Raw genomic sequence first — 13,122 nt, 5'->3', positions numbered from 1 at the left:
TCAAGTGCAAACCATTTGCACCACCACAGTTCTACTCTGACACACATGGGGTCGTCACAAGTCAGAATTGACTTGACAGCAACAGGTTTTGTGGGGTTTTGTTTTGTTTTGTTTTTCCTATGTGCCAGCGACTGTTCTAGGCACTAGAAGAATAGGCATCAAAAAGACATAGTTTTACCCTTAAGGAACTCAATTTCCTGGTGGGTTAAGAAGAGGGAGGTTTAGATTGATATACAGAATATATGCAGTGAGTGAGATATGTGCAGTGGCTTCCCATTACCACTGCCTGCACACCAATAGTTGGTGGATGGTTCCAGGCCCCAAAGGAGAGCGGAAGGATGCCTCCTGCCTGATTCAAACCCTGCTGCCTCCTACTTTATTAAATGGAGACTGAAACACAAAGAGGTTATCTGTTTCTCCAGGCCCACCCAGCAAGTTGAGAGGAAGGGGGCAAAAGCTTATGCTGGGTAATCAATTTCATGATCAATGCAATGATCAGGCTTTGCACTCAGTTACTCATTCACCAAGTATTGATTGATTACCTATAACATTTCTACCACTGTGCTAGGCAGTGAGGGAGACACAAAAGAAATGTAAGAGATGACCCTTGTCCTCGAGAGGTTACGGTCTAGACAGACACCGTGTTTACCTTGGCCCTGATTATAGCTTCAGCACCCAGCACTGAGTACACTCTCAATAGATATTGGATTAAATGAATTGCTCAGTGGTTGACGTATGCAAAGTGCCAAACGAAGAGGAATAGATTGTCTGGGGCTGTGGAAGTCCAGGGAAAAAAGTTAATGGATGGGCCCTGGCATCCTTGAAGAAGGCCCTGGAAGGGGTGGCTGTTGAGGCTTTCAGCAGTGGGAGAGATTAAGACAGGCAGAGAACAGAGGGCAGAGCCATCCAGGCAGGGGGAGAAATCCAAGCAAAGGTTTAGAATCAGTTCCCAGCCTGGCCAGTTTGGGGCTTCTGAGGGCCTCAGCCTGGCTGATGTGTGGGTTTGATTTTGGGGCTAGGCTATGGCAAACCTTGAATGCCAGACTGAGGAATTTGGACATTTTCCTGAAGGTAATGGGGAGCAATAGAAGGGTTTTGATGAAAGAAATGACATAAAGAAGTATTTTAGGATGATTAATGTGGAAGTGATCGGGTCTGGCAGGAGAGTGTTGCAGTCATGGAGGCTTGAGGTGTTAAGGGTGGAAGCAGTGGGAATGTGAAAGACGGAATTGCAGAGGAAGACCCGCCCAGAAACAGAACCGAATGGAATAATGAGTCTCAAACAGAAACAAACCACTTAATTTGCCAAACCCTGAACCGGATCCAAGTACTAGCTTTCTTTTGCTTCATAGTTGACTTAAAAACATTTTCTAAAAAGCTGCTGAACCCACTGAAGCTGAAACCAGCCATATATTCTCTAAAACTATTGACTATGTAAAAACTACTAACCTAGTCCCATGTTGTAGTCTGTGCCTTTAAAGCACGAATGCCTTTTTTTTTTTTAACAATTTTTATTGAGCTTTAAGTGAAAGTTTAAAAATCAAGTCAGACTGTCACATATAAGGTTATATACACCTTACTCCGTACTCCCACTTGCTCTCCCCCTAATGAGTCAGCCCTTCCAGTCTCTCCTTTCGTGACAATTTTGCCAGCTTCCAACCCTCTCTATCCTCCCATCCTCCCTCCAGACAGGAGATGCCAACACAGTCTCAAGGGTCCACCTGATACAAGTAGCTCACTCTTCATCAGCATCTCTCTCCTACCCACTGTCCAGTCCCTTCCATGTCTGATGAGTTGTCTTCGGGAATGGTTCCTGTACTGGGCCAACAGAAGGTTTGGGGACCATGACCGCCGGGATTCCTCTAGTCTCAGTCGGACCATTAAGTCTGGTCTTTTTATGAGAATTTGCGGTCTGCATCCCACTGATTTCCTGCTCCCTCAGGGGTTCTCTGTCGTGCTCCCTGTCAGGGCAGTCATCGGTTGTGGCCGGGCATCATCTAGTTCTTCTGGTCTCAGGATGATGTAAGTCTCTGGTTCATGTGGCCCTTTCTGTCTCTTGGGCTCATAGTTATCGTGTGACCTTGGTGTACTTCATTCTCCTTTGATCCAGGTGAGTTGTGTCCAATTGATGCATATTAGATGGCCGCTTGTTAGCATTTAAGACCCCAGACGCCACATTTCATAGTGGCATGCAGAAAGTTTTCATAATAATATTATTTTGCCAATTGACTTAGAAGTCCCCTTAAGCCATAGTCCCCAAACGCCCGCCCTTGCTCCGCTGACCTTTGAAGCATTCAGTTTATCCCGGAAACTTCTTTGCTTTTGGTCCAGTCCAGTTGAGCTGACCTTCCATGTATTGAGTATTGTCCTTCCCTTCACCTAAAGTAGTTCTTATCTACTAACTAATCAGTAAATAACCCTTTCCCACCCTCCCTCCCTCCCCCCCCCTTAACCACAAAAGTCTGTGTTCTTCTCAGTTTATACTATTTCTCAAGATCTTATAATAGCGGTCTTATACAATATTTGTCCTTTTGCCTCTGACTAATTTCACTCAGCATAATGCCTTCCAGGTTCATCCATATTATGAAATGTTTCACAGATTCGTCACTGTTCTTTATCGATGCATAGTATTCCATTGTGTGAATATACCACAATTTATTTAACCATTCATCCGTTGATGGACACCTTGGTTGCTTCCAGCTTTTTGCTATTGTAAACAGAGCTGCAATAAACATGGGTGTGCATGTATCTGTTCCTGTGAAGGCTCTTACTTCTCTAGGGTATATTCCGAGGAGTGGGATTTCTGGGTTGTATGGTAGTTCTATTTCTAACTTTTTAAGAAAACGCCAGATAGATTTCCAAAGTGGTTGTACCATTTGACATTCCCACCAGCAGTGTATAAGAGTTCCAATCTCTCTGCAGCCTCTCCAACATTTATTCTTTTGTGTTTTTTGGATTAACGCCAGCCTTGTTGGAGTGAGATGGAATCTCATCATAGTTTTAATTTGCATTTCTCTAATGGCTAATGATCAAGAGCATTTTCTCATGTATCTGTTAGCTGCCTGAATATCTTTCTTTAGTGAAGTGCGTGTTCGTATCCTTTGCCCACTTCTTGATTGGGTTGTTTGTCTTTTTGTGGTTGAGTTTTGACAGAATCATGTAGATTTTAGAGATCAGGCGCTGGTCGGAGATGTCATAGCTGAATATTCTTTCCCAATCTGTAAAAAAAGTAGGTGGTCTTTTTACTCTTTTGGTGAAGTCTTTAGATGAGCATAGGTGTTTGATTTTTAGGAGCTCCCAGTTATCTGGTTTCTCTTCGTCATTTTTGGTAATGTTTTGTATTCTGTTTATGCCTTGTATTAGGGCTTGTTTTGTATTCTGTTTATGCCTTGTATTAGGGCTCCTAACGTTGTCCCTATTTTTTCTTCCTTGATCTTTATCGTTTTAGTCTTTATGTTTAGGTCTTTGATCCACTTGGAGTTAGTTTTTGTGCATGGTGTGAGGTATGGGTCCTGTTTCATTTTTTTGCAAATGGATATCCAGTTATGCCAGCACCATTTATTAAAAAGACTATCTTTTCCCCAATTAACTGACACTGGGCCTTTGTCAAATATCAGCTGCTCATTTGTGGATGGATTTATATCTGGGTTCTCAATTCTCTTCCATTGCTCTATGTGCCTGTTGCTGTACCAGTACCAGGCTGTTTTGACTACTGTGGCTGTATAATAAGTTCTAAAATCAAGGTGGAGCAAGGCCTCCCACTTTCTTCTTCTTTTTCAGTAATGCTTTACTTATCCGAGGCTTCTTTCCCTTCCATATGAACTTGGTGATTTGTTTCTCCATCGCATTAAAAAATGACATTGGAATTTGGATCGGAAGTGCATTGTATGTATAGATGGCTTTTGGTAGAATAGACATTTTTACTATGTTAAGTCTTCCTATCCATGAGCAAGGTATGTTTTTCCACTTAAGTAGGTCCTTTTTAGTTTCTTGCACTAGTATTTTGTAGTTTTCTTTGTATAGGTCTTTTACATCTTTGGTAAGATTTATTCCTAAGTATTTTATCTTCTTGGGGGCTACTGTGAATGGTATTGATTTGGTGATTTCCTCTTCAGTGTTCTTTTTGTTGATGTAGAGGAATCCAAGTGATTTTTGTATGTTTATCTTATAACCTGAGACTCTGCCAAACTCTTCTATTAGTTTCAGTAGTTTTCTGGAGGATTCCTTGGGATTTTCTGTGTATAAGATCATGTCATCTGCAAATAGAGATAATTTTACTTCCTCCTTGCCAGTCCGGATGCCCTTTATTTCTTTATCTAGCCTAATTGCTCTGGCTAGGACCTCTAGCACAATGTTGAATAAGAGCGGTGATAAAGGGCATCCTTGTCTGTTTCCCGTTCTCAAGGGAAATGCTTTCAGGCTTTCTCCATTTAGAGCGATGTTGGCTGTTGGCTTTGTATAAAAAAGATGCCCTTTATTATGTTGAGGAATTTTTCTTCAATTCCTATTTTGGTGAGAGTTCTTATCATAAATGGGTGTTGGACTTTGTCAAATGCCTTTTCTGCATCAATTGATAAGATCATGTGGATTTTGTCTTTTGTTTTATTTATATGGTGGATTACATGAATGGTATTTCATATATTAAACCAGCCTTGCATACTTGGTATAAATCCCACTTGGTCGTGGCGGAGTATTTTTTTGATATGTTGTTGAATTGTATTGGCTAGACTTTTGTTGAGGATTTTTGCACCTATGTTCATGAGGGATATAGGTCTGTAATTTTGTTTTTTTGTGATGTCTTTACCTGGTTTTGGTATCAGGGATATGCTGCCTTCATAGAATGAGTTAGGTAGTATTCCATCATTTTCTTAATCTTAATTTGTTTTTGTGATTTCCGTATTTGAGTTGATATCAGGATGTTCTGTTCTGTGACCTTGTGTTGTGCTGGTATCTGATATTATTGATTTTCTGACCAAACAATTTTCTTTAGTAGTAGTGGTGTTAACTCTTCTCTGAAAGTTTGGTAGAACTCTGCAGTAAAGCCATCCGGGCCAGGGCTTTTTTTTGTTGGGAGTTTTTTGATTACCTTATCAATCTCTTTTTTTGTTATGGGTCTATTTAGTTCTACTTCTGATTGTGTTAGTTTAGGTAGGTAGTGTTTTTCCAGGAATTCATCCATTTCTTCTAGGTTTGTAAATTTGTTAGAGTACAATTTTTTGTAATAATCTGATATGATTCTTTTAATTTCAGTTGGGTCTGTTGTGATGTGGCCCATCTCGTTTCTTATTCAGGTTACTTGTTTCCTGTATTTCTTTAGTCAGTCTGGCCAGTGGTTTATCAATTTTGTTAATTTTTTCAAAGAACCAGCTTTTGGCTTTGTTAATTCTTTCAATTGTTTTCCTGTTCTCTAATTCATTTAGTTCAGCTCTAATTTTTATTATTTGTTTTCTTCTGGTGCCTGATGGATTCTTTTGTTGCTCGCTTTCTATTCGTTCAAGTTGTAGGGACAGTTCTCTGATTTTGGCTCTTTCTTCTTTTTGTATGTGTGCATTTATCGATATAAATTGACCTCTGAGCACTGCTTTTGCTGTGTCCCAGAGGTTTTGATAGAAAGTATTTTCATTCTCGTTGCATTCTATGAATTTCTTTATTCCCTCCTTAATGTCTTCTATAACCCAATCTTTTTTGAGCAGGGTATTGTTCAGTTTCCAAGTATTGATTTCTTTTCCCTAAGTTTTCTGTTATTGATTTCCACTTTTACGGCCTTATCTTCTGAGAAGATGCTGTGTAATATTTCGATGTTTTGGATTCTGCAAAGGTTTGTTTTATGACCTAATATATGGTCTATTCTAGAGAATGTTTCATGTGCGCTAGAAAAAAAAGTATACTTTGTAGGAGTTGCGTGGAGTGTTCTGTATAAGTCTATGAGGTCAAGTTGGTTGATTGTAGCAATTAGGTCTTCCGTGTCTCTGTTGAGCTTCTTACTGGATGTCCTGTCTTTCTCCGAAAGGGGTGTGCTGAAGTCTCCTACTATAATTGTGGAGGTGTCTATCTCACTTTTCAGTTCTGTTAAGGTTTGTTTTGTGTATCTTGCAGCCCTGTCATTGGGTGCATAAATATTTAATATGGTTATATCTTCCTGGTCAATTGTCCCTTTAATCATTATGTAGTGTCCTTCTTTATCCTTTGTGGTGGATTTAAGTTTAAAGTTTATTTTGTCAGAAATTAATATTGCTACTCCTCTTCTTTTTTGCTTACTGTTTGCTTGATATATTTTTTTCCATCCTTTGAGTTTTAGTTTGTTTGTGTCTCTAAGTCTAAGGTGTGTCTCTTGTAGGCGGCATATAGACGGATCGTGTTTCTTTGTCCAGTCTGAGACTCTCTGTCTCTTTAGTGGTGCGTTCAGTCCATTTACATTCAGCGTAATTATAGATAAGTATGTGTTTAGTGCTGTCATTTTGATGCCTTTTTATGTGTGTTGTGGACAATTTCATTTTTCCACTTACTTTTTTGTGCTGAGACGTTTTTCTTTGTAACTTGTGTGTTCCTCATTTTCATAGTATTTGACTTTATGTTTGCTGAGTCGTTATGTTTTTCTTGGTTTTTATTTTGAGTTATGGAGTTGTTATACCTCTTTGTGGTTACCTTAATATTTACCCCGATTTTTCTAAGTGAAAACCTAACTTGTATTGTCCTATATCGCCTTGTATCCCTCTCCATATGGCAGATCTATGCCACCTGTATTTTGTCCCTCTTTTTGATTATTGTATCTTTCACATATTGACTTCAATGATTCCCTGTTTTGAACGTTTTTTTCTTTTTAAAATTAATCTTAATTTGTTTTGTGATTTCCGTATTTGAGTTGATATCAGGATGTTCTGTTCTGTGACCTTGTGTTGTGCTGGTATCTGATATTATTGGTTTTCTGACCAAACAATTTTCTTCAGTATTTCTTGTCACTTTGGTTTGGTTTTTGCAAATTCTCTAAGCTTGTGTTTATCTGTAAATGGTTTAATTTCACCTTCATATTTGAGAGAGAGTTTTGCTGGATATATGATCCTTGGCTGGCAGTTTTTCACCTTCAGTGCTCTATATATGTCATCCCATTGCCTTCTTGCCTACATGGTTTCTGCTGAGGAGTCTGAACTTATTCTTATTGATTCTCCTTTGTAGGAGACCTTTCTTTTATCCCTGGCTGCTTGTAAAATTTTCCCTTTATCTTTGGTTTTGGCAAGTTTGATGATAATATGTCTTGGTGATTTTCTTTTTGGATCAGTCTTAAATGGGGTTCGATGAGCATCTTGGATAGATATCCTTTCGTCTTTCATGATGTCAGGGAAGTTTTCTGCCAACAGATCTTCAACTATTCTCTCTGTTTTCTGTTATCCCTCCCTGTTCTGGGACTCCAATCACATGCAAGTTATTCTTCTTGATAGAGTCCCACATGATTCTTAGGGTTTCTTCATTTTTTTTAATTCTTTTATCTGATTTTTTTCCAGCTATATTGGTGTCAATTCCCTGGTCCTCCAGATTTCCCACTGTGCGTTCCAGTTGTTCAAGTCTGCTCCTCTGACTTCCTATTGCGTTGTCTAATTCTGTAATTTTATTGTTAATCTTTTGGATTTCTGAATGCTGTCTCTCTATGGATGCTTGCAACTTATTAATTTTTCCACTATGTTCTTGAATAAGCTTTTTGAGTTCTTCAACTGTTTCATCAGTGTGTTCCTTGGCTTTTTCTGTAGATTGCCTTATTTCATTTTGGAGGTCATCCCTGATGTCTTGAAGCATTCTGTAAATTAGGTTTTTATATTCTGTATCTGATAATTCCAGGACCGTATCTTCATTTGGGAAAGATTTTGATTCTTTAATTTGGGGAGTTGTAGAAGCAATCATGGTCTGCTTCTTTATGTGGTTTGATATCGACTGCTGTCTCCGAGCCATCACTAAGATATTGCAGTGATTTATTCTACATTTGCTCACTGAGTCTTATCTTGTTTTGTTTTCTTTCAGTATATGTAGATGGGCTACTAGATTGCGCTGTCTTGATTGTTGTAGCCCTTGAATCACTTATGTCCTATTACCAGCTGGTTTGGGGTGTTACCAGATATATAAGCCTAAGAGTCCATTCACTATTCTTGAGTAGAATCTGATTTTGGGTCATCAAGTGTGTGGTGCAGACTGTCACCTATCCACCTAGAGAAGTAGTGGTGATAGTTGTGTACACCAGATTCTAGTAGCAGCAGGGGTTCACAGTCCAGGGGGGGCAGGATGCTGACAGGCTTCCCCCAAGTGTCAGTGAGGTAGGTGTGTCTCTATTCCTAAAGCACTTTGGTGGATAAGCTCTGCAGCTGTACCTTAGGCCCCCAATGCAAGTACCTCTACCGATTGGTAGGTGTCACCCTCCTTAGACCCCTAAGGCAGGAGGCTAGGTGGTCTGGGGGGAGCTTCCGCCCTCAGTTCCCTGTTGTGGGTCAGTGAGGGCTCTGTTGAATATGCAGAGTTATCAGTCCTAGGAAACTTGTCTTTCCAGTAATCCGCTAAAACAATTACAGTCAGATCCCTATCAGAATTGCCTTTGCATTATAATAGCCACCTTGTTCCCTGTAGGGATGAAAGCCCAAGACTGTGGATCAGATATGCTTGGCTGGAGCTGGTTCTGTGTTTTTAGTCCAATTAGGGAAGGATTTTTGGTCCCTGGGTTTTTTGTAGCAGCTTCTCTCAGGCCAGGATAATGGGTTAGGAAAAGACCAAAAAAAAAAAAGAAAGAAAGAAAAACCGCAGTGCAGTTCACTCTCTGGCTCAGGAAATTCCAATGTTAATGAAGCCGCCTGGGAAGGGGAGGGGAGGGTTCAGATAAATAGGAGACAGTAGCACCCCAGAATATAGACAAAGTTACTTATCTTGCTTGGGATGACTGTTTTATCGGAGATTCCCGAGGGGCGCATCGACTGTGTGCGCTGGCTGGGTAGTGATTTCCTCTGAGGGTCAGGCCCACATCCCGTTCTTGTGCTGTCTCAGAAGCCGTGGTTAGTTCCTCTGCTCCCAGTCCAAAGCCCAGCGCCAAGGTTCCCTGCCTGGGACACTGCACTCCCGGCTCCAAAAACGGTCGCTGCCTCCCGGTGACTTCTCCTCCTGTGAGCCGTGTCGCTGCGCTGCCTGCGTGCACTGGCTGGGCTTCCCCCGAGGTCACTTCTGGGGGCTAGGGCTGCGTCCTGTGTTTGTGCCATCTCAGGATGCCATGCTCATTTCCATTGCGCCAAGTCCAAAGCCTGGCGCCAAGGTTTCTTGACTGGGACGCTGGTTCCAGGCTCCAAAAGCAGTCGCTGCTTCCCTGTGGCTGTTCGTTCTCAGTCTCAGTTGACCTGTCACTCAGGTCAACTCTTTAGATCTGTGTTTGATGGTCAGAGTTTGTAGATTGTCATGTATGTGATCGATTCACTTGTTTTTCCGAGTCTTTGTTGCAAGAGGGATCCGAGGTAGCTTCTACCTAGTCAGCCATCTTGGCCCCGCCACAAATGCTTTTAAGAACAGGATTCCAAGGTTTGAATCATATTGCCAGAGGGTGGCTCTTAGAGGGAAAAATATAGCTACATATTTTGGCGGGGGGCGGTGGGTCTCTTATTATGTGTGGGAGTCCCTGGGTGGTGCAAATGGTTAACATGCTTGGCTGCTAACCAAAAGATTGTAGGTTCAAGTCCACCCAGCATTGCCTCGGAAGAAAGGTCTGGCAATATACATCAGAAAAAGCAGCCATTAAAAACCCTATGGAGCACAGTTCGACTCTGACACACATGGAATTGCCACACATTGGAATCAACTCGTTGGCAACTGGAGATTTTTTCTTATTATGTGCTGGGGCTCTGCTTTCATGCATTCTCTCATTAAATCCCTCAGGTTCAGAGAGGTTAAGAAAGTTGCTCAGGGTCAGACAGCAAGTAAATGACAGAGCCAGGATTCAAAGGCAGTCTGACTCCAGAGTCTGCTATACTATACTGCCATTTTATATGTATTTCCAGTCCACCCTCAATATATTAGGAGATACCAAACCAAAAACCAAACCCATTGCCATGGAGTTGATTCCAACTCATAGTGACCCTATAGGGCAGGGTAGAACTGCCCCATAGGATTTCCAAGGCTGTCATCCTTACAGAAGCAGACTACCACATTTTTCTCCCGTATTAGGGTATAAAACCAAAAAAAAAAAAAAAACCAAACCCGTTGCCATCGAGTCGATTCCAACTCATAGCGACCCTATAGGACAGAGTAGAACTGCCCCATAGAGTTTCCAAGGAGCACCTGGCAGATTCAAACTGCTGACCTTTTGGTTAGCAGCCGTTGCACTTAAGCACTACGCCACCAGGGGATAGGCAAAGCTAAATTGGGGAAAATCAGAAGTTGACCTCCAAGCTCCTACTGTGCCTCCCCTCAACCCCCCCCCCCCCACACTCACACCTACCCTTTTAAGGGGATAGTCCTTGCACAGCTGTGCCTTCTTTGGGCACTAAGTAATCTGTGTATCCTCCCTGCCCTATCCCCAGGGTCTAGCACAAGGCCAACTAATAGGAGACACTCAATATATGTTTATGGGTGGTCTCTTCAGATATGTTCCTGAAAATACTGAAAGCCCGTTCAAATTTGGGTGAATTGAAACACACTTAAAATTCTACTACGGAAGCTTACTATTTAAAACAGCAGCTCTCAAACATCAGTGAGCTCCTTAACACAAATTCCTGAGCCCCACTCCCAGAGATTCTTCCAGATCCAGTAGGACAAGTGCTGGGCCTAGGAACCTGCATGTTTGACAGTGTCTTTCTCAAAGACACATTTACGTGTGCACACATACATACAGAGACACCCACAGACACACACAAATAACACAATGACAGACATAGGCCACTGCACGTAGACACACACACACACACGATTCTGACGCTGTCTGTTCTTTAACCACACCAATTTCAAGTCCTCAGAGAAAGTAATTTAAAAGAATCCTACTGTAAATTTATCTGTACAGTTCAAAAGTCTTTTCTCGGCGAATAAGCACTCCCTGACTGATTTTGGAGGGAAACCTTGGATTTTTCTTTTTCTTTTGCATTGGATGTGTTCTTACATCAGGAGTCACATGTAATAACCATCTTGATGTCAGGGAGTGTTTGGTTGTGACTTTAGTTTTAAGAACCACAGTGTTTTAGATTCCAGTGGCCAAGTTTGTGTGCGTGTGCACACGCGTGCGCATGTGCGCTTTAGGTGAAAGTTTACAGCTCAAGTTAATTTCTCATACAAAAATTTATACACATGTTGTTATGTAACCCTAGTTGCTCTCCCTCTAATGTGACGGCACACTCACCCTTTCCACCCCGGGTTTCCCACATCCATTCACCCAGCTCCTATCCCTTTCTGCCTTCTCATCTTACCTCTGGACAAGAGCTGCCCATTCAGTCTCGTGTATCTACTTGAACTAAGAAACATACTCTTCACGAGCACTGTTTTATGCTTTATAGTCCAGTGTAATCTTTGTCTGCATAGTTGGCTTCGGGAATGGTTTTAGTCCTGGGTTAACAGAGAGTCTGGGGTCCATGTCTTCTGGGGTTCCTCTAATCTCAGTCGGATTATTAAGTCTGGTCTTTTTATGTGATTTTGAGTTCTGCATCACACTTTTCTCCTGCTGCATCAGGGACTCTCTGTTGTGTTTTTTGTCAGGCCAGTCATTGGTGGTAGTCGGACACCATCTAGTTCTTCTGGTCTCAGGCTGATGGAGTCTCTGGTTTATGTGGCCCTTTTTGTCTATGGAGCTAGTATTTTCCTTGTGTCTTTGGTGTTCTTCATTCTTTGCTCCAGGTGGGTTTGGACCAATTGATGCATCTTAGGTGGCCGCTCAAAAGCTTTTAAGACCCCAGATGACCGGTGGCTAAGTTTTAAACTATGTAGTTTGAAACATCTAGGAGGATAGGGGCTTTCATTTAATTCATTCAACAGATATTTATGTAGCACCAGCTATACGTTAGGCACAGTGATGGGCAAAATGAACCAAGTTTCTGCCCTCATGGAGCTCACCAAGTTGGGGAGACAGCCAGTAACAAAGTAGATATATCAGGAAGATAATTTCATATGGGGACGAGTGCTACAAAGGAATAACCAAAAGGTCAGCAGTTCAAAACCACCAACTGTTGCCACTGCAGGAGAAAGACATGGCAGTCTGCTCCCATAAAGATTGCAGCCTAGGGAACCCTATGGGGCAGTTCTGTTCTTCCCTATATGGTCATTATGAGTCAGAGTTGACTTGACGGCACCCAACAACAATTCGATAAAGAGTAACAGGGCAGAGGTGGAGTGGGGATGTGTCTTTGAACAGAGTAATCAGGGACAGCCTCTCCAAGGAGATAATATTCAGGTCTGTGGGGTAGTTCAGCTTTAGTTCTTTATTGGGGCATTGTTGTTTTTTTTTTTTGAGTGTGTGCGGTGAGTATTTTGGTTGCTGTTGTTAGGTGCCGTTGAGTTGATTCCAACTCATAGCAACCCCATGTGACAGAGTAGAACTGCGCCATAGGGCTTCTTCGTAGTAAATTTTTTGGAAGCAGATCAACAGGTTCTTCTCCCTAGGAACCTCTGGGTGGGTTCAAATCACCAACCTTCTGTTTAATAGCCAAGCGCTTAACCAGTTGCACCACCAGGTCTCCTTGGAGCATTAATTTTTGTTTTTTGTCTTTTTTTTTTTGAGGGAGGGGAGACACTGAAGTCTTTGAACCCTGAATTCAGATCCTTATGACATGGGCAAGTTCCTTAACCTCTCTGTGCTTCAGTTTCCTTATCTGCGAAATGGGAACAGTGATAGTATCCACCTCATAGAGGTCTTAGGAGGATCTGCACTGCTGTCCAATAGAACATTCTGCAATGATGGAAATGCTCTATAATCTGCTGTGTCCAGTACAGTAGCCACTTAACCACATGTGGCTATTCAGCACTTGAAATGTGGCTGGTGAGACTGAAGAACTGAATTTTTTCATCTTACTTAATTTTAACTAATTTAAATTCCAAGAGCCACACGTGGCTAGTAGCTACCATATTGGACAGCACAGATTCAACGAATTCACATATGTAAAGTACTTAACACAATACCTGGTA

At 41.7% G+C, this 13,122-nt stretch overlaps 1 protein-coding gene across 3 annotated transcripts in view; it reads left to right on the top strand.

Annotated features, from left to right (window-relative positions):
• The window catches only part of TMEM255A (transmembrane protein 255A), a 69,243-nt gene that overhangs the window by 39,483 nt on the left and 16,638 nt on the right, over positions 1-13,122 (top strand). The window lies entirely within an intron of this gene.

This window comes from Loxodonta africana, chromosome X (genome assembly GCF_030014295.1).
Source record: "Loxodonta africana isolate mLoxAfr1 chromosome X, mLoxAfr1.hap2, whole genome shotgun sequence".
In the NCBI taxonomy this organism is placed as follows: domain Eukaryota; kingdom Metazoa; phylum Chordata; class Mammalia; order Proboscidea; family Elephantidae; genus Loxodonta; species Loxodonta africana.
This window is presented reverse-complemented; position numbering and strand designations above follow the sequence as displayed.